The sequence below is a fragment of the Opisthocomus hoazin genome, chromosome 16 (assembly GCF_030867145.1).
Source record: "Opisthocomus hoazin isolate bOpiHoa1 chromosome 16, bOpiHoa1.hap1, whole genome shotgun sequence".
Lineage (NCBI taxonomy): Eukaryota > Metazoa > Chordata > Aves > Opisthocomiformes > Opisthocomidae > Opisthocomus > Opisthocomus hoazin.
In genome coordinates this window covers 8,322,951-8,347,144 of record NC_134429.1, presented here as the reverse complement: position 1 = coordinate 8,347,144, position 24,194 = coordinate 8,322,951, and positions in this window count along the sequence as shown.

Sequence of the window (24,194 nt, the reverse complement as noted above, 5' to 3'; positions counted from 1 at the left end):
CACAGAGGCACAGAGACTGGGGCTGCTTGCTTGTCTTGCCACCTCAAACTTCCAACATAACTTTGGCAGTCCGTGCAGAGAGCCTCCGGCAGCCCTGCTCTGAAAATGCGAACGTCTGCGGATACCTCGCAGGCAGAAAGAGCTAGCCTGGAAAACTGTTGCTCAGCTTCATCTGCCCATGGCACTGCTCACACAGAGGCACAGAGTCTGGGGCTGCTTGCTTGTCTTGCCTCCTGACACTTCAAAAATAACTTAAGTGGTCCGTGCCGGGGGCCTCCGGCAGCCCTTCTCCGAAAATGCGAACGTCTGCAGATAGCTCGCAGGCAGAAAGAGCTAGCCTGGAAAGCTGTTGCTCAGCCTCATCTGCCCATGGCACTGCTCGCACAGAGGCACAGAGACTGGGGCTGCTTGCTTGTCTTGCCACCTCAAACTTCCAACATAACTTTGGCAGTCCGTGCAGAGAGCCTCCGGCAGCCCTGCTCTGAAAATGCGAACGTCTGCGGATACCTCGCAGGCAGAAAGAGCTAGCCTGGAAAACTGTTGCTCAGCTTCATCTGCCCATGGCACTGCTCACACAGAGGCACAGAGTCTGGGGCTGCTTGCTTGTCTTTCCTCCTGACACTTCAAAAATTGCTTAAGTGGTCCGTGCTTGGGGCCTTCAGCAGCCATGCTCCGAAAATGCGAACGTCTGCCGATAGCTCGCAGGCAGAAAAAGCTAGCCTGGAAAGCTGTTGCTCAGCCTCATCTGCCCATGGCACTGCTCGCACAGAGGCACAGAGACTAGGGCTGCTTGCTTGTCTTGCCACCTCAAACTTCAAACGTAGCTTAGTTGTTCCGTGACGGGCGCCTCAGACAGCCCTGCTCCCAAAACGTGAACGTCTGCAGATAGCTCGCAGGCAGAAAGAGCTAGCCTGGAAAGTTGTTGCTCAGCCTCATCTGCCCATGGCACTGCTCGCACAGAGGCACAGAGACTAGGGCTGCTTGCTTGTCTTGCCTCCTGACACTTAAAAAATTGCTTAAGTGGTCCGTGCTGGGAGCCTTCGGCAGCAATGCTCCGAAAATGCGAGCATCTGCAGATAGCTCGCAGGCAGAAAGAGCTAGCCTGGAAAGCTGTTGCTCAGCCTCATCTGCCCATGGCACTGCTCGCACAGAGGCACAGAAACTGGGGCTGCTTGCTTGTCTTCCTACCTCAAACTTCAAACGTAGCTTAGGTGGTCCGTGAATGGGGCCTCCAGCAGCCCTTCTCCAAAAATGCGAACATCTGCAGATAGTTGGCAGCCAGAAAGAGCTAGCCTGGAAAGCTGTTTCTCAGCCTCATCTGCCCATGGCACTGCTCGCACAGAGGCACAGAGACTGGGGCTGCTTGCTTGTCTTGCCACCTCAAACTTCAAACGTATCTTAGGTGGTCCGTGTAGGGCACCTCTGGCAGCCATGCTCTGAAAATGCGAACGTCTGCAGATAGCTCGCAGGCAGAAAGAGCTAGCCTGGAAAGCTGTTGCTCAGCCTCATCTGCCCATGGCACTGCTCGCACAGAGGCACAGAGACTAGGGCTGCTTGCTTGTCTTGCCACCTCAAACTTCAAACGTAGCTTAGGTGGTCCGTGATGGGCGCCTCAGACAGCCCTGCTCCCAAAATGCGAACGTCTGCAGATAGCTCGCAGGCAGAAATGTCTAGCCTGGAAAGCTGTTGCTCAGCCTCATCTGCCCATGGCACTGCTCGCACAGAGGCACAGAGACTGGGGCTGCTTGTTTGTCTTGCCACCTCAAACTTCAACCGTATCTTAGGTGGTCCGTGTAGGGCGCCTCCGGCAGCCATGCTCCGAAAATGCGAACGTCTGCAGATAGTTCGCAGGCAGAAAAAGCTAGCCTGGAAAGCTGTTGCTCAGCCTCATCTGCCCATGGCACTGCTCGCACAGAGGCACAGAGACTAGGGCTGCTTGCTTGTCTTGCCCCCTCAAACTTCAAATGTAGCTTTGGTGGTCCGTGCAGGAAGCCTCCGGCAGCCATGCTCCGAAAATGCGAACGTCTGCAGATAGCTCGAGCCAGAAAAAGCTAGCCTGGAAAGTTGTTGCTCAGCTTCATCTGCCCATGGCACTGCTCGCACAGAGGCACAGAGTCTGGGGCTGCTTGCTTGTCTTGCCCACTCAAACTTCAAATGTAGCTTTGGTGGTCAGTGCATGGGGCCTCCGGCAGCCCTTGTCCAAAAATGCGAACGTCTGCAGATAGCTCGCAGGCAGAAAGAGCTAGCCTGGAAAGCTATTGCTCAGCCTCATCTGCCCATGGCACTGCTCGCACAGAGGCACAGAGACTGGGGCTGCTTGCTTGTCTTGCAAACTCAAACTTCAAACGTATCTTAGGTGGTCCGTGTAGGGCTTCTCCGGCAGCCCTTCTCCGAAAATGCGAAAGTATGCAGATAGCTCGCAGACAGAAAGACCTAGCTTGGAAAGCTGTTGCTCAGCCTCATCTGCCCATGGCACTGCTCGCACAGAGGCACAGAGACTGGGGCTGCTTGCTTGTCTTGCCACCTCAAACTTCAAACGTATCTTAGGTGGTCCGTGTAGGGCGCCTCCAGCAGCCCTTCTCCGAAAATGCGAATGTCAGCAGATGGCTCGCAGGCAGAAATAGCTAGCCTGTAAAGCTGATGCTCAGCCTCATTTTCCCATGGCACTGCTCGCACAGAGGCACAGAAACTGGGGCTGCTTGCTTGTCTTCCACCCTCAAACGTCAAACGTAGCTTAGGTGGTCCGTGCAGGGGCTCCGGCAGCCCTGCTCCCAAAATGCGAACATCTGCACATAGCTCGCAGGCAGAAAGAGCTAGCCTGGAAAGCTGTTGCTCAGCCTCATCTGCCCATGGCACTACTCGCACAGAGGCACAGAAACTGGGGCTGCTTGCTTGTCTTGCCACCTCAAACTTCAAACGTATCTTAGGTGGTCCGTGTATGGGGCCTCCGGCAGCCCTGCTCTGAAAATGCGAACGTCTGCAGATAGCTCGCAGGCAGAAATAGCTAGCCTGGAAAACTGTTGCTCAGCTTCATCTGCCCATGGCACTGCTCGCACAGAGGCACATAAACTGGGGCTGCTTGCTTGTCTTCCTCCCTCAAACTTCAAACGTAGCTTAGGTGGTCCGTGCAGGGGCTCCGGCAGCCCTGCTCCCAAAATGCGAACATCTGCACATAGCTCGCAGGCAGAAAGAGCTAGCCTGGAAAGCTGTTGCTCAGCCTCATCTGCCCATGGCACTACTCGCACAGAGGCACAGAAACTGGGGCTGCTTGCTTGTCTTGCCACCTCAAACTGCAAACTTATCTTAGGTGGTCCGTGTATGGGACCTCCGGCAGCCATGCTCTGAAAATGCGAACGTCTGCAGATACCTCGCAGGCAGAAAGAGCTAGCCTGGAAAGCTGTTGCTCAGCCTCATCTGCCCATGGCACTGCTCGCACAGAGGCACAGAGACTGGGGCTGCTTGCTTGTCTTGCCACCTCAAACTTCAAACATAACATTGGCAGTCCGTGCACAGAGTCTCCGGCAGCCCTGCTCTTAAAATGCGAACGTCTGCCGATAGCTCGCAGGCAGAAAGAGCTAGCCTCGAAAGCTGTTGCTCAGCCTCATCTGCCCATGGCACTGCTCGCACAGAGGCACAGAGACTGGGGCTGCTTGCTTGTTTTGCCACCTCAAACTTCAAATGTAGTTTTAGTTGTCCGTGAATGGGGCCTCCGGTAGCCCTTCTCCGAAAATGCGAACGTCTGCAGATAGTTGGCAGACATAAAGGGCTAGCCTGGAAAGCTGTTGCTCAGCCTCATCTGCCCATGGCACTGCTCGCACAGAGGCACAGAGACTGGGGCTGCTTGCTTGTTTTGCTTACTCAAACTTCAAACGAAGCTTAGTTGTTCCGTGAGGGGCGCCTCAGACAGCCCTGCTCCCAAAATGCGAACGTCTGCAGATAGCTCGCAGGCAGAAAGAGCTAGCCTGGAAAGCTGTTGCTCAGCCTCATCTGCCCATGGCACTGCTCGCACAGAGGCACAGAGACTGGGGCTGCTTGCTTGTCTTGCCACCTCAAACTTCAAAAGTATCTTAGGTGGTCCGTGTAGGGCTTCTCCGGCAGCCCTTCTCCCAAAATGCGAACGTCTGCAGATAGCTCGCAGGCAGAAAGAGCTAGCCTGGAAAGCTGTTGCTCAGCCTCATCTGCCCATGGCACTGCTCGCACAGAGGCACAGAGACTGGGGCTGCTTGCTTGTCTTGCCACCTCAAACTTCAAACATAACTTTGGCAGTCCGTGCAGAGAGTCTCCGGCAGCCCTGCTCTTAAAATGCGAACGTCTGCCGATAGCTCGCAGGCAGAAAGAGCTGGCCTGGAAAGCTGTTGCTCAGCCTCATCTGCCCATGGCACTGCTCGCACAGAGGCACAGAGTCTGGGGCTGCTTGCTTGTCTTGCCTCCTGACACTTCAAAAATAGCTTAAGTGGTCCGTGCCGGGGGCCTTCGGCAGCCATGCTCCGAAAATGCGAACGTCTGCAGATAGCTCGCAGCCAGAAAGAGCTAGCCTTGAAAGCTGTTGCTCAGCCTCATCTGCCCATGGCACTGCTCGCACAGAGGCACAGAGACTGGGGCTGCTTGCTTGTCTTGCCACCTCAAACTTCAAACATAACTTTGGCAGTCCGTGCAGAGAGGCTCTGGCAGCCCTGCTCTGAAAATGCGAACGTCTGCAGATAGCTCGCAGGCAGAAAGAGCTAGCCTGGAAAGCTGTTGCTCAGCCTCATCTGCCCATGCCACTGCTCGCACAGAGGCACAGAGAGTGAAACTGCTTGCTTGTCTTGCTCCCTGAAAGCTCAAATGTAGCTTTGGTGGTCAGTGCATGGGGCCTTCGGCAGCCCTTCTCCGAAAATGCGAATGTCTGCAGATATCTGGCAGCCATAAAAAGCTAGCCAGGAAAGCTGTTGCTCAGCCTCATCTGCCCATGGCACTGCTCGCACAGAGGCACAGAGACTGGGGCTGCTTGCTTGTCTTGCCACCTCAAACTTCAAACGTATCTTAGGTGGTCCGTGCAGGAAGCCTCCGGCAGCCCTGCTCCCAAAATATGAACATCTGCAGATAGCTGGCAGCCAGAAAGAGCTAGCCTGGAAAGCTGTTGCTCAGCCTCATCTGCCCATGGCACTGCTCGCACAGAGGCACAGACACTAGGGCTGCTTGCTTGTCTTGCTCCCTCAAACTTCAAATGTAGCTTAGGTGGTCCGTGCATGGGGCCTCCGGCAGCCCTGCTCCCAAAATGCGAACATCTGCAGATAGCTCTCAGGCAGAAAGAGCTAGCCTGGAAAGCTGTTGCTCAGCCTCATCTGCCCATGGCACTGCTCGCACAGAGGCACAGAGAGTGGGGCTGCTTGCTTGTCTTGCCACCTCAAACTTCAAACGTATCTTTGGTGGTCCGTGAATGGGGCCTCCGGCAGCCATGCTCTGAAAATGCTAACGCCTGCAGATAGTTGGCAGCCATAAAGGGCTAGCCTGGAAAGCTGTTGCTCAGCCTCATCTGCCCATGGCACTGCTCGCACAGAGGCACAGAAACTGGGGCTGCTTGCTTGTCTTGCTCCCTGAAACTTCAAATGTAGCTTTGGTGGTCAGTGCATGGGGCCTACGGCAGCCCTTCTCCGAAAATTCGAACGTCTGCAGATAGCTCGCAGGCAGAAAGAGCTAGCCTGGAAAGCTGTTGCTCAGCCTCATCTGCCCATGGCACTGCTCGCACAGAGGCACAGGGACTGGGGCTGCTTGCTTGTCTTGCCACCTCAAACTTCAAACGTATCTTAGGTGGTCCGTGTAGGGCTTCTCCGGCAGCAATTCTCCCAAAATGCGAACGTCTGCAGATAGCTCGCAGGCAGAAAGAGCTAGCCTGGAAAGCTGTTGCTCAGCCTCATCTGCCCATGGCACTGCTCGCACAGAGGCACAGAGACTGGGGCTGCTTGCTTGTCTTGCCACCTCAAACTTCAAACATAACTTTGGCAGTCCGTGCAGAGAGGCTCTGGCAGCCCTGCTCTGAAAATGCGAACGTCTGCAGATAGCTCGAGCCAGAAAGAGCTAGCCTGGAAAGCTGTTGCTCAGCCTCATCTGCCCATGCCACTGCTCGCACAGAGGCACAGAGAGTGAAACTGCTTGCTTGTCTTGCTCCCTGAAAGCTCAAATGTAGATTTGGTTGTCAGTGCATGGGGCCTCCGGCAGCCCTTCTCCGAAAATGCGAATGTCTGCAGATATCTGGCAGCCATAAAAAGCTAGCCAGGAAAGCTGTTGCTCAGCCTCATCTGCCCATGGCACTGCTCGCACAGAGGCACAGAGACTGGGGCTGCTTGCTTGTCTTGCCACCTCAAACTTCAAACGTATCTTAGGTGGTCCGTGCAGGAAGCCTCCGGCAGCCCTGCTCCCAAAATATGAACATCTGCAGATAGCTGGCAGCCAGAAAGAGCTAGCCTGGAAAGCTGTTGCTCAGCCTCATCTGCCCATGGCACTGCTTGCACAGAGGCACAGACACTGGGGCTGCTTGGTTGTCTTGCTCCCTGAAACTTCAAACGTAGCTTAGGTGGTCCGTGCATGGGGCCTCCGGCAGCCCTGCTCCCAAAATGCGAACATCTGCAGATAGCTCTCAGGCAGAAAGAGCTAGCCTGGAAAGCTGTTGCTCAGCCTCATCTGCCCATGGCACTGCTCGCACAGAGGCACAGAGAGTTAAACTGCTTGCTTGTCTTGCGACCTCAAACTTCAAACGTATCTTTGGTGGTCCGTGAATGGGGCCTCCGGCAGCCATGCTCTGAAAATGCTAACGCCTGCAGATAGTTGGCAGCCATAAAGGGCTAGCCTGGAAAGCTGTTGCTCAGCCTCATCTGCCCATGGCACTGCTCGCACAGAGGCACAGAAACTGGGGCTGCTTGCTTGTCTTGCTCCCTGAAACTTCAAATGTAGCTTTGGTGGTCAGTGCATGGGGCCTTCGGCAGCCCTTCTCCGAAAATTCGAACGTCTGCAGATAGCTCGCAGGCAGAAAGAGCTAGCCTGGAAAGATGTTGCTCAGCCTCATCTGCCCATGGCACTGCTCGCACAGAGGCACAGAGACTGGGGCTGCTTGCTTGTCTTGCCACCTCAAACTTCAAACGTATCTTAGGTGGTCCGTGTAGGGCGTCTCCGGCAGCAATTCTCCCAAAATGCGAACGTCTGCAGATAGCTCGCAGGCAGAAAGAGCTAGCCTGGAAAGCTGTTGCTCAGCCTCATCTGCCCATGGCACTGCTCGCACAGAGGCACAGAGACTGGGGCTGCTTGCTTGTCTTGCCACCTCAAACTTCAAACATAACTTTGGCAGTCCGTGCAGAGAGGCTCTGGCAGCCCTGCTCTGAAAATGCGAACGTCTGCAGATAGCTCGAGCCAGAAAGAGCTAGCCTGGAAAGCTGTTGCTCAGCCTCATCTGCCCATGCCACTGCTCGCACAGAGGCACAGAGAGTGAAACTGCTTGCTTGTCTTGCTCCCTGAAAGCTCAAATGTAGCTTTGGTGGTCAGTGCATGGGGCCTCCGGCAGCCCTTCTCCGAAAATGCGAATGTCTGCAGATATCTGGCAGCCATAAAAAGCTAGCCAGGAAAGCTGTTGCTCAGCCTCATCTGCCCATGGCACTGCTCGCACAGAGGCACAGAGACTGGGGCTGCTTGCTTGTCTTGCCACCTCAAACTTCAAACGTATCTTAGGTGGTCCGTGCAGGAAGCCTCCGGCAGCCCTGCTCCCAAAATATGAACATCTGCAGATAGCTGGCAGCCAGAAAGAGCTAGCCTGGAAAGCTGTTGCTCAGCCTCATCTGCCCATGGCACTGCTCGCACAGAGGCACAGAGACTGGGGCTGCTTGCTTGTCTTGCCACCTCAAACTTCAAACATAACTTTGGCAGTCCGTGCAGAGAGGCTCTGGCAGCCCTGCTCTGAAAATGCGAACGTCTGCAGATAGCTCGAGCCAGAAAGAGCTAGCCTGGAAAGCTGTTGCTCAGCCTCATCTGCCCATGCCACTGCTCGCACAGAGGCACAGAGAGTGAAACTGCTTGCTTGTCTTGCTCACTGAAAGCTCAAATGTAGCTTTGGTGGTCAGCGCATGGGGCCTCCGGCAGCCCTTCTCCGAAAATGCGAATGTCTGCAGATATCTGGCAGCCATAAAAAGCTAGCCAGGAAAGCTGTTGCTCAGCCTCATCTGCCCATGGCACTGCTCGCACAGAGGCACAGAGACTGGGGCTGCTTGCTTCTCTTGCCACCTCAAACTTCAAACGTATCTTAGGTGGTCCGTGCAGGAAGCCTCCGGCAGCCCTGCTCCCAAAATATGAACATCTGCAGATAGCTGGCAGCCAGAAAGAGCTAGCCTGGAAAGCTGTTGCTCAGCCTCATCTGCCCATGGCACTGCTCGCACAGAGGCACAGACACTGGGGCTGCTTGGTTGTCTTGCTCCCTGAAACTTCAAACGTAGCTTAGGTGGTCCGTGCATGGGGCCTCCGGCAGCCCTGCTCCCAAAATGCGAACATCTGCAGATAGCTCTCAGGCAGAAAGAGCTAGCCTGGAAAGCTGTTGCTCAGCCTCATCTGCCCATGGCACTGGTCGCACAGAGGCACAGAGACTGGGGCTGCTTGCTTGTCTTGCCACCTCAAACTTCAAACGTATCTTTGGTGGTCCGTGAATGGGGCCTCCGGCAGCCATGCTCTGAAAATGCTAACGCCTGCAGATAGTTGGCAGCCATAAAGGGCTAGCCTGGAAAGCTGTTGCTCAGCCTCATCTGCCCATGGCACTGCTCGCACAGAGGCACAGAGACTGGGGCTGCTTGCTTGTCTTGCTTCCTCAAACTTCAAACGTAGCTTTGGTGGTCAGTGCATGGGGCCTCCGGCAGCCCTTCTCCAAAAATGCGAACGTCTGCAGATAGCTCGCAGGCAGAAAGAGCTAGCCTGGAAAGCTGTTGCTCAGCCTCATCTGCCCATGGCACTGCTCGCACAGAGGCACAGAGACTGGGGCTGCTTGCTTGTCTTGCCACCTCAAACTTCAAACGTATCTTAGGTGGTCCGTGTAGGGCTTCTCCGGCAGCCCTTCTCCCAAAATGCGAACGTCTGCAGATAGCTCGCAGGCAGAAAGAGCTAGCCTGGAAAGCTGTTGCTCAGCCTCATCTGCCCATGGCACTGCTCGCACAGAGGCACAGAGACTGGGGCTGCTTGCTTGTCTTGCCACCTCAAACTTCAAACATAACTTTGGCAGTCCGTGCAGAGAGTCTCCGGCAGCCCTGCTCTTAAAATGCGAACGTCTGCCGATAGCTCGCAGGCAGAAATAGCTAGCCTCGAAAGCTGTTGCTCAGCCTCATCTGCCCATGGCACTGCTCGCACAGAGGCACAGAGTCTGGGGCTGCTTGCTTGTTTTGCCACCTCAAACTTCAAATGTAGTTTTAGTTGTCCGTGAATGGGGCCTCCGGTAGCCATGCTCTGAAAATGCTAACGCCTGCAGATAGTTGGCAGCCATAAAGGGCTAGCCTGGAAAGCTGTTGCTCAGCCTCATCTGCCCATGGCACTGCTCGCACAGAGGCACAGAGACTGGGGCTGCTTGCTTGTCTTGCTTCCTCAAACTTCAAACGTAGCTTAGTTGTTCCGTGACGGGCGCCTCAGACAGCCCTGCTCCCAAAATGTGAATATCTGCTGATAGCTCGCAGCCAGAAATAGCTAGCCTGGAAAGCTGTTGCTCAGCCTCATCTGCCCATGGCACTGCTCGCACAGAGGCACAGAGACTGGGGCTGCTTGCTTGTCTTGCCACCTCAAACTTCAAACGTATCTTAGGTGGTCCGTGTAGGGCGCCTCCGTCAGCCGTTCTCCGAAAATGCGAACGTCTACAGATAGCTTGCAGGCGGAAAGAGCTAGCCTGGAAAGCTGTTGCTCAGCTTCATCTGCCCATGGCACTGCTCGCACAGAGGCACAGAGTCTGGGGCTGCTTGCTTGTCTTGCCTCCTGACACTTCAAAAATAGCTTAAGTGGTCCGTGCCGGGGGCCTTCGGCAGCCATGCTCCGAAAATGCGAACGTCTGCAGATAGCTCGCAGGCAGAAATAGCTACGCTGGAAAGCTGTTGCTCAGCCTCATCTGCCCATGGCACTGCTCGCACAGAGGCACAGAAACTGGGGCTGCTTGCTTGTCTTGCTCCCTGAAACTTCAAATGTAGCTTTGGTGGTCAGTGCATGGGGCCTCCGGCAGCCCTTCTCCAAAAATGCGAACGTCTGCAGATAGCTCGCAGGCAGAAAGAGCTAGCCTGGAAAGCTGTTGCTCAGCCTCATCTGCCCATGGCACTGCTCGCACAGAGGCACAGAGACTGGGGCTGCTTGCTTGTCTTGCCACCTGAAACTTCAAATGTATCTTAGGTGGTCCGTGTAGGGCTTCTCCGGCAGCCCTTCTCCCAAAATGCGAACGTCTGCAGATAGCTCGCAGGCAGAAAGAGCTAGCCTGGAAAGCTGTTGCTCAGCCTCATCTGCCCATGGCACTGCTCGCACAGAGGCACAGAGACTGGGGCTGCTTGCTTGTCTTGCCACCTCAAACTTCAAACATAACTTTGGCAGTCCGTGCAGAGAGGCTCTGGCAGCCCTGCTCTGAAAATGCGAACGTCTGCAGATAGCTCGAGCCAGAAAGAGCTAGCCTGGAAAGCTGTTGCTCAGCCTCATCTGCCCATGCCACTGCTCGCACAGAGGCACAGAGAGTGAAACTGCTTGCTTGTCTTGCTCCCTGAAAGCTCAAATGTAGCTTTGGTGGTCAGTGCATGGGGCCTCCGGCAGCCCTTCTCCGAAAATGCGAATGTCTGCAGATATCTGGCAGCCATAAAAAGCTAGCCAGGAAAGCTGTTGCTCAGCCTCATCTGCCCATGGCACTGCTCGCACAGAGGCACAGAGACTGGGGCTGCTTGCTTGTCTTGCCACCTCAAACTTCAAACGTATCTTAGGTGGTCCGTGCAGGAAGCCTCCGGCAGCCCTGCTCCCAAAATATGAACATCTGCAGATAGCTGGCAGCCAGAAAGAGCTAGCCTGGAAAGCTGTTGCTCAGCCTCATCTGCCCATGGCACTGCTCGCACAGAGGCACAGACACTGGGGCTGCTTGCTTGTCTTGCTCCCTCAAACTTCAAACGTAGCTTAGGTGGTCCGTGCATGGGGCCTCCGGCAGCCCTGCTCCCAAAATGCGAACATCTGCAGATAGCTCTCAGGCAGAAAGAGCTAGCCTGGAAAGCTGTTTCTCAGCCTCATCTGCCCATGGCACTGCTCGCACAGAGGCACAGAGAGTGAAACTGCTTGCTTGTCTTGCGACCTCAAACTTCAAACGTATCTTTGGTGGTCCGTGAATGGGGCCTACGGCAGCCATGCTCTGAAAATGCTAACGCCTGCAGATAGTTGGCAGCCATAAAGGGCTAGCCTGGAAAGCTGTTGCTCAGCCTCATCTGCCCATGGCACTGCTCGCACAGAGGCACAGAAACTGGGGCTGCTTGCTTGTCTTGCTCCCTGAAACTTCAAATGTAGCTTTGGTGGTCAGTGCATGGGGCCTCCGGCAGCCCTTCTCTGAAAATTCGAACGTCTGCAGATAGCTCGCAGGCAGAAAGAGCTAGCCTGGAAAGCTGTTGCTCAGCCTCATCTGCCCATGGCACTGCTCGCACAGAGGCACAGAGACTGGGGCTGCTTGCTTGTCTTGCCACCTCAAACTTCAAACGTATCTTAGGTGGTCCGTGTAGGGCTTCTCCGGCAGCAATTCTCCCAAAATGCGAACGTCTGCAGATAGCTCGCAGGCAGAAAGAGCTAGCCTGGAAAGCTGTTGCTCAGCCTCATCTGCCCATGGCACTGCTCGCACAGAGGCACAGAGACTGGGGCTGCTTGCTTGTCTTGCCACCTCAAACTTCAAACATAACTTTGGCAGTCCGTGCAGAGAGGCTCTGGCAGCCCTGCTCTGAAAATGCGAACGTCTGCAGATAGCTCGAGCCAGAAAGAGCTAGCCTGGAAAGCTGTTGCTCAGCCTCATCTGCCCATGCCACTGCTCGCACAGAGGCACAGAGAGTGAAACTGCTTGCTTGTCTTGCTCCCTGAAAGCTCAAATGTAGCTTTGGTGGTCAGTGCATGGGGCCTCCGGCAGCCCTTCTCCGAAAATGCGAATGTCTGCAGATATCTGGCAGCCATAAAAAGCTAGCCAGGAAAGCTGTTGCTCAGCCTCATCTGCCCATGGCACTGCTCGCACAGAGGCACAGAGACTGGGGCTGCTTGCTTGTCTTGCCACCTCAAACTTCAAACGTATCTTAGGTGGTCCGTGCAGGAAGCCTCCGGCAGCCCTGCTCCCAAAATATGAACATCTGCAGATAGCTGGCAGCCAGAAAGAGCTAGCCTGGAAAGCTGTTGCTCAGCCTCATCTGCCCATGGCACTGCTCGCACAGAGGCACAGACACTGGGGCTGCTTGCTTGTCTTGCTTCCTCAAACTTCAAACGTATCTTTGGTGGTCCGTGAATGGGGCCTCCGGCAGCCATGCTCTGAAAATGCTAACGCCTGCAGATAGTTGGCAGCCATAAAGGGCTAGCCTGGAAAGCTGTTGCTCAGCCTCATCTGCCCATGGCACTGCTCGCACAGAGGCACAGACACTGGGGCTGCTTGCTTGTCTTGCTTCCTCAAACTTCAAACGTAGCTTAGTTGTTCCGTGACGGGCGCCTCAGACAGCCCTGCTCCCAAAATGTGAATATCTGCTGATAGCTCGCAGCCAGAAATAGCTAGCCTGGAAAGCTGTTGCTCAGCCTCATCTGCCCATGGCACTGCTCGCACAGAGGCACAGAGACTGGGGCTGCTTGCTTGTCTTGCCACCTCAAACTTCAAACGTATCTTAGGTGGTCCGTGTAGGGCGCCTCCGTCAGCCGTTCTCCGAAAATGCGAACGTCTACAGATAGCTTGCAGGCGGAAAGAGCTAGCCTGGAAAGCTGTTGCTCAGCTTCATCTGCCCATGGCACTGCTCGCACAGAGGCACAGAGTCTGGGGCTGCTTGCTTGTCTTGCCTCCTGACACTTCAAAAATAGCTTAAGTGGTCCGTGCCGGGGGCCTTCGGCAGCCATGCTCCAAAAATGCGAACGTCTGCAGATAGCTCGCAGGCAGAAATAGCTACGCTGGAAAGCTGTTGCTCAGCCTCATCTGCCCATGGCACTGCTCGCACAGAGGCACAGAAACTGGGGCTGCTTGCTTGTCTTGCCACCTCAAACTTCAAATGTAGCTTTGGTGGTCAGTGCATGGGGCCTCCGGCAGCCCTTCTCCAAAAATGCGAACGTCTGCAGATAGCTCGCAGGCAGAAAGAGCTAGCCTGGAAAGCTGTTGCTCAGCTTCATCTGCCCATGGCACTGCTCGCACAGAGGCACAGAGACTGGGGCTGCTTGCTTGTCTTGCCACCTCAAACTTCAAACGTATCTTAGGTGGTCCGTGTAGGGCTTCTCCGGCAGCAATTCTCCCAAAATGCGAACGTCTGCAGATAGCTCGCAGGCAGAAAGAGCTAGCCTGGAAAGCTGTTGCTCAGCCTCATCTGCCCATGGCACTGCTCGCACAGAGGCACAGAGACTGGGGCTGCTTGCTTGTCTTGCCACCTCAAACTTCAAACATAACTTTGGCAGTCCGTGCAGAGAGGCTCTGGCAGCCCTGCTCTGAAAATGCGAACGTCTGCAGATAGCTCGAGCCAGAAAGAGCTAGCCTGGAAAGCTGTTGCTCAGCCTCATCTGCCCATGCCACTGCTCGCACAGAGGCACAGAGAGTGAAACTGCTTGCTTGTCTTGCTCCCTGAAAGCTCAAATGTAGCTTTGGTGGTCAGCGCATGGGGCCTCCGGCAGCCCTTCTCCGAAAATGCGAATGTCTGCAGATATCTGGCAGCCATAAAAAGCTAGCCAGGAAAGCTGTTGCTCAGCCTCATCTGCCCATGGCACTGCTCGCACAGAGGCACAGAGACTGGGGCTGCTTGCTTGTCTTGCCACCTCAAACTTCAAACGTATCTTAGGTGGTCCGTGCAGGAAGCCTCCGGCAGCCCTGCTCCCAAAATATGAACATCTGCAGATAGCTGGCAGCCAGAAAGAGCTAGCCTGGAAAGCTGTTGCTCAGCCTCATCTGCCCATGGCACTGCTCGCACAGAGGCACAGACACTGGGGCTGCTTGCTTGTCTTGCTCCCTCAAACTTCAAACGTAGCTTAGGTGGTCCGTGCATGGGGCCTCCGGCAGCCCTGCTCCCAAAATGCGAACATCTGCAGATAGCTCTCAGGCAGAAAAAGCTAGCCTGGAAAGCTGTTGCTCAGCCTCATCTGCCCATGGCACTGGTCGCACAGAGGCACAGAGTCTGGGGATGCTTGCTTGTCTTGCGACCTCAAACTTCAAACGTATCTTTGGTGGTCCGTGAATGGGGCCTCCGGCAGCCATGCTCTGAAAATGCTAACGCCTGCAGATAGTTGGCAGCCATAAAGGGCTAGCCTGGAAAGCTGTTGCTCAGCCTCATCTGCCCATGGCACTGCTCGCACAGAGGCACAGAGACTGGGGCTGCTTGCTTGTCTTGCTTCCTCAAACTTCAAACGTAGCTTAGTTGTTCCGTGACGGGCGCCTCATACAGCCCTGCTCCCAAAATGTGAATATCTGCTGATAGCTCGCAGCCAGAAATAGCTAGCCTGGAAAGCTGTTGCTCAGCCTCATCTGCCCATGGCACTGCTCGCACAGAGGCACAGAGACTGGGGCTGCTTGCTTGTCTTGCCACCTCAAACTTCAAACGTATCTTAGGTGGTCCGTGTAGGGCGCCTCCGTCAGCCGTTCTCCGAAAATTGGAACGTCTACAGATAGCTTGCAGGCGGAAAGAGCTAGCCTGGAAAGCTGTTGCTCAGCTTCATCTGCCCATGGCACTGCTCGCACAGAGGCACAGAGTCTGGGGCTGCTTGCTTGTCTTGCCTCCTGACACTTCAAAAATAGCTTAAGTGGTCCGTGCCGGGGGCCTCCGGCAGCCATGCTCCGAAAATGCGAACGTCTGCAGATAGCTCGCAGGCAGAAAGAGCTAGCCTGGAAAGCTGTTGCTCAGCCTCATCTGCCCATGGCACTGCTCGCACAGAGGCACAGAGACTGGGGCTGCTTGCTTGTCTTGCCACCTCAAACTTCAAACGTATCTTAGGTGGTCCGTGTAGGGCTTCTCCGGCAGCCCTTCTCCCAAAATGCGAACGTCTGCAGATAGCTCGCAGGCAGAAAGAGCTACCCTGGAAAGCTGTTGCTCAGCCTCATCTGCCCATGGCACTGCTCGCACAGAGGCACAGAAACTGGGGCTGCTTGCTTGTCTTGCTCCCTGAAACTTCAAATGAAGCTTTGGTGGTCAGTGCATGGGGCCTCCGGCAGCCCTTCTCCGAAAATTCGAACGTCTGCAGATAGCTCGCAGGCAGAAAGAGCTAGCCTGGAAAGCTGTTGCTCAGCCTCATCTGCCCATGGCACTGCTCGCACAGAGGCACAGAGAGTGAAACTGCTTGCTTGTCTTGCTCCCTGAAAGCTCAAATGTAGCTTTGGTGGTCAGTGCATGGGGCCTCCGGCAGCCCTTCTACGAAAATGCTAATGTCTGCAGATATCTGGCAGCCATAAAAAGCTAGCCAGGAAAGCTGTTGCTCAGCCTCATCTGCCCATGGCACTGCTCGCACAGAGGCACAGAGACTGGGGCTGCTTGCTTGTCTTGCCACCTCAAACTTCAAACGTATCTTAGGTGGTCCGTGCAGGAAGCCTCCGGCAGCCCTGCTCCCAAAATATGAACATCTGCAGATAGCTGGCAGCCAGAAAGAGCTAGCCTGGAAAGCTGTTGCTCAGCCTCATCTGCCCATGGCACTGCTCGCACAGAGGCACAGAAACTGGGGCTGCTTGCTTGTCTTGCTCCCTGAAACTTCAAATGTAGCTTTGGTGGTCAGTGCATGGGGCCTCCGGCAGCCCTTCTCCGAAAATGCGAACGTCTGCAGATAGCTCGCAGGCAGAAGGAGCTAGCCTGGAAAGCTGTTGCTCAGCCTCATCTGCCCATGGCACTGCTCGCACAGAGGCACAGAGACTGGGGCTGCTTGCTTGTCTTGCCACCTCAAACTTCAAACATAACTTTGGCAGTCCGTGCAGAGAGGCTCTGGCAGCCCTGCTCTGAAAATGCGAACGTCTGCAGATAGCTCGAGCCAGAAAGAGCTAGCCTGGAAAGCTGTTGCTCAGCCTCATCTGCCCATGCCACTGCTCGCACAGAGGCACAGAGAGTGAAACTGCTTGCTTGTCTTGCTCCCTGAAAGCTCAAATGTAGCTTTGGTGGTCAGTGCATGGGGCCTCCGGCAGCCCTTCTCCGAAAATGCTAATGTCTGCAGATATCTGGCAGCCATAAAAAGCTAGCCAGGAAAGCTGTTGCTCAGCCTCATCTGCCCATGGCACTGCTCGCACAGAGGCACAGAGACTGGGGCTGCTTGCTTGTCTTGCCACCTCAAACTTCAAACGTATCTTAGGTGGTCCGTGCAGGAAGCCTCCGGCAGCCCTGCTCCCAAAATATGAACATCTGCAGATAGCTGGCAGCCAGAAAGAGCTAGCCTGGAAAGCTGTTGCTCAGCCTCATCTGCCCATGGCACTGCTCGCACAGAGGCACAGAAACTGGGGCTGCTTGCTTGTCTTGCTCCCTGAAACTTCAAATGTAGCTTTGGTGGTCAGTGCATGGGGCCTCCGGCAGCCCTTCTCCCAAAATGCGAACGTCTGCCGATAGCTCGCAGGCAGAAAGAGCTAGCCTCGAAAGCTGTTGCTCAGCCTCATCTGCCCATGGCACTGCTCGCACAGAGGCACAGAGACTGGGGCTGCTTGCTTGTTTTGCCACCTCAAACTTCAAATGTAGTTTTAGTTGTCCGTGAATGGGGCCTCCGGTAGCCCTTCTCCGAAAATGCGAACGTCTGCAGATAGCTGGCAGCCCGACAGAGCTAGCCTGGAAAGCTGTTGCTCAGCCTCATCTGCCCATGGCACTGCTCGCACAGAGGCACAGAGACTTTGGCTGCTTGCTTGTTTTGCCCCCTCAAACTTCAAATGTAGCTTTGGTGGTCCTTGCATGTCCCCTCCTGCAGCCCTGCTCCCAAAATGTGAATATCTGCAGATAGCTCGCAGTCAGAAATAGCTAGCCTGGAAAGCTGTTGCTCAGCCTCATCTGCCCATGGCACTGCTCGCACAGAGGCACAGAGACTGGGGCTGCTTGCTTGTCTTGCCACCTCAAACTTCAAACATAACTTTGGCAGTCCGTGCAGAGAGGCTCTGGCAGCCCTGCTCTGAAAATGCGAATGTCTGCAGATAGCTCGAGCCATAAAGGCTAGCCTGGAAAGCTGTTGCTCAGCCTCATCTGCCCATGCCACTGCTCGCACAGAGGCACAGAGAGTGAAACTGCTTGCTTGTCTTGCTCCCTGAAAGCTCAAATGTAGCTTTGGTGGTCAGTGCATGGGGCCTCCGGCAGCCCTTCTCCGAAAATGCGAATGTCTGCAGATATCTGGCAGCCATAAAAAGCTAGCCAGGAAAGCTGTTGCTCAGCCTCATCTGCCCATGGCACTGCTCGCACAGAGGCACAGAGACTGCGGCTGCTTGCTTGTCTTGCCACCTCAAACTTCAAACGTATCTTAGGTGGTCCGTGCAGGAAGCCTCCGGCAGCCCTGCTCCCAAAATATGAACATCTGCAGATAGCTCGCAGCCAGAAAGAGCTAGCCTGGAAAGCTGTTGCTCAGCCTCATCTGCCCATGGCACTGCTCGCACAGAGGCACAGACACTGGGGCTGCTTGCTTGTCTTGCTCCCTGAAACTTCAAACGTATCTTTGGTGGTCCGTGAATGGAGCCTCCGGCAGCCATGCTCTGAAAATGCTAACGCCTGCAGATAGTTGGCAGCCATAAAGGGCTAGCCTGGAAAGCTGTTGCTCAGCCTCATCTGCCCATGGCACTGCTCGCACAGAGGCACAGACACTGGGGCTGCTTGCTTGTCTTGCTTCCTCAAACTTCAAACGTAGCTTAGTTGTTCCGTGACGGGCGCCTCAGACAGCCCTGCTCCCAAAATGTGAATATCTGCTGATAGCTCGCAGCCAGAAATAGCTAGCCTGGAAAGCTGTTGCTCAGCCTCATCTGCCCATGGCACTGCTCGCACAGAGGCACAGAGACTGGGGCTGCTTTCTTGTCTTGCCCCCTGGAAATTCAAACGTATCTTAGGTGGTCCGTGTAGGGCGCCTCCGTCAGCCGTTCTCCGAAAATGCGAACGTCTACAGATAGCTTGCAGGCAGAAAGAGCTAGCCTGGAAAGCTGTTGCTCAGCCTCATCTGCCCATGGCACTGCTCGCACAGAGGCACAGAGACTGGGGCTGCTTGCTTGTCTTGCCACCTCAAACTTCAAACGTATGTTAGGTGGTCCGTGTAGGGCTTCTCCGGCAGCCCTTCTCCCAAAATGCGAACGTCTGCAGATAGCTCGCAGGCAGAAAGAGCTAGCCTGGAAAGCTGTTGCTCAGCCTCATCTGCCCATGGCACTGCTCGCACAGAGGCACAGAGACTGGGGCTGCTTGCTTGTCTTGCCACCTCAAACTTCAAACATAACTTTGGCAGTCCGTGCACAGAGTCTCCGGCAGCCCTGCTCTTAAAATGCGAACGTCTGCCGATAGCTCGCAGGCAGAAAGAGCTAGCCTGGAAAGCTGTTGCTCAGCCTCATCTGCCCATGCCACTGCTCGCACAGAGGCACAGAGACTGGGGCTGCTTGCTTGTCTTGACTCCTGACACTTCAAAAATAGCTTAAGTGGTCCGTGCTGGGGGCCTTCGGCAGCCATGCTCTTAAAATGCGAACGTCTGCAGATAGCTTGCAGCCAGAAAGAGCTAGCCTGGAAAGCTGTTGCTCAGCCTCATCTGCCCATGGCACTGCTCGCACAGAGGCACAGAGACTGGGGCTGCTTGCTTGTCTTGCCACCTCAAACTTCAGACATAACTTTGGCAGTCCGTGCAGAGAGTCTCCGGCAGCCCTGCTCTTAAAATGCGAACGTCTGCCGATAGCTCGAGCCAGAAAGAGCTAGCCTGGAAAGCTGTTGCTCAGCCTCATCTGCCCATGCCACTGCTCGCACAGAGGCACAGAGAGTGAAACTGCTTGCTTGTCTTGCTCCCTGAAAGCTCAAATGTAGCTTTGGTGGTCAGTGCATGGGGCCTCCGGCAGCCCTTCTCCGAAAATGCGAATGTCTGCAGATATCTGGCAGCCATAAAAAGCTAGCCAGGAAAGCTGTTGCTCAGCCTCATCTGCCCATGGCACTGCTCGCACAGAGGCACAGAGACTGGGGCTGCTTGCTTGTCTTGCCACCTCAAACTTCAAACGTATCTTAGGTGGTCCGTGTAGGGCTTCTCCGGCAGCCCTTCTCCCAAAATGCGAACGTCTGCAGATAGCTCGCAGGCAGAAAGAGCTAGCCTGGAAAGCTGTTGCTCAGCCTCATCTGCCCATGGCACTGCTCGCACAGAGGCACAGACACTGGGGCTGCTTGCTTGTCTTGCTCCCTGAAACTTCAAACGTATCTTTGGTGGTCCGTGAATGGAGCCTCCGGCAGCCATGCTCTGAAAATGCTAACGCCTGCAGATAGTTGGCAGCCATAAAGGGCTAGCCTGGAAAGCTGTTGCTCAGCCTCATCTGCCCATGGCACTGCTCGCACAGAGGCACAGACACTGGGGCTGCTTGCTTGTCTTGCTTCCTCAAACTTCAAACGTAGCTTAGTTGTTCCGTGACGGGCGCCTCAGACAGCCCTGCTCCCAAAATGTGAATATCTGCTGATAGCTCGCAGCCAGAAATAGCTAGCCTGGAAAGCTGTTGCTCAGCCTCATCTGCCCATGGCACTGCTCGCACAGAGGCACAGAGACTGGGGCTGCTTTCTTGTCTTGCCCCCTGGAAATTCAAACGTATCTTAGGTGGTCCGTGTAGGGCGCCTCCGTCAGCCGTTCTCCGAAAATGCGAACGTCTACAGATAGCTTGCAGGCAGAAAGAGCTAGCCTGGAAAGCTGTTGCTCAGCCTCATCTGCCCATGGCACTGCTCGCACAGAGGCACAGAGACTGGGGCTGCTTGCTTGTCTTGCCACCTCAAACTTCAAACGTATGTTAGGTGGTCCGTGTAGGGCTTCTCCGGCAGCCCTTCTCCCAAAATGCGAACGTCTGCAGATAGCTCGCAGGCAGAAAGAGCTAGCCTGGAAAGCTGTTGCTCAGCCTCATCTGCCCATGGCACTGCTCGCACAGAGGCACAGAGACTGGGGCTGCTTGCTTGTCTTGCCACCTCAAACTTCAAACATAACTTTGGCAGTCCGTGCACAGAGTCTCCGGCAGCCCTGCTCTTAAAATGCGAACGTCTGCCGATAGCTCGCAGGCAGAAAGAGCTAGCCTGGAAAGCTGTTGCTCAGCCTCATCTGCCCATGCCACTGCTCGCACAGAGGCACAGAGACTGGGGCTGCTTGCTTGTCTTGACTCCTGACACTTCAAAAATAGCTTAAGTGGTCCGTGCTGGGGGCCTTCGGCAGCCATGCTCTTAAAATGCGAACGTCTGCAGATAGCTTGCAGCCAGAAAGAGCTAGCCTGGAAAGCTGTTGCTCAGCCTCATCTGCCCATGGCACTGCTCGCACAGAGGCACAGAGACTGGGGCTGCTTGCTTGTCTTGCCACCTCAAACTTCAAACATAACTTTGGCAGTCCGTGCAGAGAGTCTCCGGCAGCCCTGCTCTTAAAATGCGAACGTCTGCCGATAGGTCGAGCCAGAAAGAGCTAGCCTGGAAAGCTGTTGCTCAGCCTCATCTGCCCATGCCACTGCTCGCACAGAGGCACAGAGAGTGAAACTGCTTGCTTGTCTTGCTCCCTGAAAGCTCAAATGTAGCTTTGGTGGTCAGTGCATGGGGCCTCCGGCAGCCCTTCTCCGAAAATGCGAATGTATGCAGATATCTGGCAGCCATAAAAAGCTAGCCAGGAAAGCTGTTGCTCAGCCTCATCTGCCCATGGCACTGCTCGCACAGAGGCACAGAGACTGGGGCTGCTTGCTTGTCTTGCCACCTCAAACTTCAAACATATCTTTGGCAGTCCGTGCACAGAGTCTCCGGCAGCCCTGCTCTTAAAATGCGAACGTCTGCCGATAGCTCGCAGGCAGAAAGAGCTAGCCTGGAAAGCTGTTGCTCAGCCTCATCTGCCCATGGCACTGCTCGCACAGAGGCACAGAGACTGGGGCTGCTTGCTTGTCTTGCCACCTCAAACTTCAAACGTATGTTAGGTGGTCCGTGTAGGGCTTCTCCGGCAGCCCTTCTCCCAAAATGCGAACGTCTGCAGATAGCTCGCAGGCAGAAAGAGCTAGCCTGGAAAGCTGTTGCTCAGCCTCATCTGCCCATGGCACTGCTCGCACAGAGGCACAGAGACTGGGGCTGCTTGCTTGTCTTGCCACCTCAAACTTCAAACATAACTTTGGCAGTCCGTGCACAGAGTCTCCGGCAGCCCTGCTCTTAAAATGCGAACGTCTGCCGATAGCTCGCAGGCAGAAAGAGCTAGCCTGGAAAGCTGTTGCTCAGCCTCATCTGCCCATGCCACTGCTCGCACAGAGGCACAGAGACTGGGGCTGCTTGCTTGTCTTGACTCCTGACACTTCAAAAATAGCTTAAGTGGTCCGTGCTGGGGGCCTTCGGCAGCCATGCTCTTAAAATGCGAACGTCTGCAGATAGCTTGCAGCCAGAAAGAGCTAGCCTGGAAAGCTGTTGCTCAGCCTCATCTGCCCATGGCACTGCTCGCACAGAGGCACAGAGACTGGGGCTGCTTGCTTGTCTTGCCACCTCAAACTTCAAACATAACTTTGGCAGTCCGTGCAGAGAGTCTCAGGCAGCCCTGCTCTTAAAATGCGAACGTCTGCCGATAGCTCGAGCCAGAAAGAGCTAGCCTGGAAAGCTGTTGCTCAGCCTCATCTGCCCATGCCACTGCTCGCACAGAGGCACAGAGAGTGAAACTGCTTGCTTGTCTTGCTCCCTGAAAGCTCAAATGTAGCTTTGGTGGTCAGTGCATGGGGCCTCCGGCAGCCCTTCTCCGAAAATGCGAATGTCTGCAGATATCTGGCAGCCATAAAAAGCTAGCCAGGAAAGCTGTTGCTCAGCCTCATCTGCCCATGGCACTGCTCGCACAGAGGCACAGAGACTGGGGCTGCTTGCTTGTCTTGCCACCTCAAACTTCAAACATATCTTTGGCAGTCCGTGCACAGAGTCTCCGGCAGCCCTGCTCTTAAAATGCGAACGTCTGCCGATAGCTCGCAGGCAGAAAGAGCTAGCCTGGAAAGCTGTTGCTCAGCCTCATCTGCCCATGGCACTGCTCGCACAGAGGCACAGAGACTGGGGCTGCTTGCTTGTTTTGCCACCTCAAACTTCAAATGTAGTTTTAGTTGTCCGTGAATGGGGCCTCCGGTAGCCCTTCTCCGAAAATGCGAACGTCTGCAGATAGCTGGCAGCCCGACAGAGCTAGCCTGGAAAGCTGTTGCTCAGCCTCATCTGCCCATGGCACTGCTCGCACAGAGGCACAGAGACTTTGGCTGCTTGCTTGTTTTGCCCCCTCAAACTTCAAATGTAGCTTTGGTGGTCCTTGCATGTCCCCTCCGGCAGCCCTGCTCCCAAAATGTGAATATCTGCAGATAGCTCGCAGTCAGAAATAGCTAGCCTGGAAAGCTGTTGCTCAGCCTCATCTGCCCATGGCACTGCTCGCACAGAGGCACAGAGACTGGGGCTGCTTGCTTGTCTTGCCACCTCAAACTTCAAACATAACTTTGGCAGTCCGTGCAGAGAGGCTCTGGCAGCCCTGCTCTGAAAATGCGAACGTCTGCAGATAGCTCGAGCCAGAAAGAGCTAGCCTGGAAAGCTGTTGCTCAGCCTCATCTGCCCATGCCACTGCTCGCACAGAGGCACAGAGGCTGGGGCTGCTTGCTTGTCTTGCTTCCTGAAAGCTCAAATGTAGCTTTGGTGGTCAGTGCATGGGGCCTCCGGCAGCCCTTCTCCGAAAATGCGAATGTCTGCAGATATCTGGCAGCCATAAAAAGCTAGCCAGGAAAGCTGTTGCTCAGCCTCATCTGCCCATGGCACTGCTCGCACAGAGGCACAGAGACTGGGGCTGCTTGCTTGTCTTGCCACCTCAAACTTCAAACGTATCTTAGGTGGTCCGTGCAGGAAGCCTCCGGCAGCCCTGCTCAAAATATGAACATCTGCAGATAGCTGGCAGCCAGAAAGAGCTAGCCTGGAAAGCTGTTGCTCAGCCTCATCTGCCCATGGCACTGCTCGCACAGAGGCACAGACACTGGGGCTGCTTGCTTGTCTTGCTTCCTCAAACTTCAAACGTAGCTTAGGTGGTCCGTGCATGTCTCCTCCGGCAGCCCTACTCCCAAAATGTGAATATCCGCAGATAGCTCTCAGGCAGAAAAAGCTAGCCTGGAAAGCTGTTGCTCAGCCTCATCTGCCCATGGCACTGCTCGCACAGAGGCACAGAGACTGGGGCTGCTTGCTTGTCTTGCGACATCAAACTTCAAACGTATCTTTGGTGGTCCGTGAATGGGGCATCCGGCAGCCATGCTCTGAAAATGCTAACGCCTGCAGATAGTTGGCAGCCATAAAGGGCTAGCCTGGAAAGCTGTTGCTCAGCCTCATCTGCCCATGGCACTGCTCGCACAGAGGCACAGAGTCTAAGGCTGCTTGCTTGTCTTGCCTCCTGACACTTCAAAAATAGCTTAAGTGGTCCGTGCCGGGGGCCTTCGGCAGCCATGCTCCGAAAATGCGAACGTCTGCAGATAGCTCGCAGGCAGAAATAGCTACGCTGGAAAGCTGTTGCTCAGCCTCATCTGCCCATGGCACTGCTCGCACAGAGGCACAGAAACTGGGGCTGCTTGCTTGTCTTGCTCCCTGAAACTTCAAATGTATCTTTGGTGGTCAGTTCATGGGGCCTCCGGCAGCCCTTCTCCGAAAATTCGAACGTCTGCAGATAGCTTGCAGGCAGAAAGAGCTAGCCTGGAAAGCTGTTGCTCAGCCTCATCTGCCCATGGCACTGCTCGCACAGAGGCACAGAGACTGGGGCTGCTTGCTTGTCTTGCCACCTCAAACTTCAAACGTATGTTAGGTGGTCCGTGTAGGGCTTCTCCGGCAGCCCTTCTCCCAAAATGCGAACGTCTGCAGATAGCTCGCAGGCAGAAAGAGCTAGCC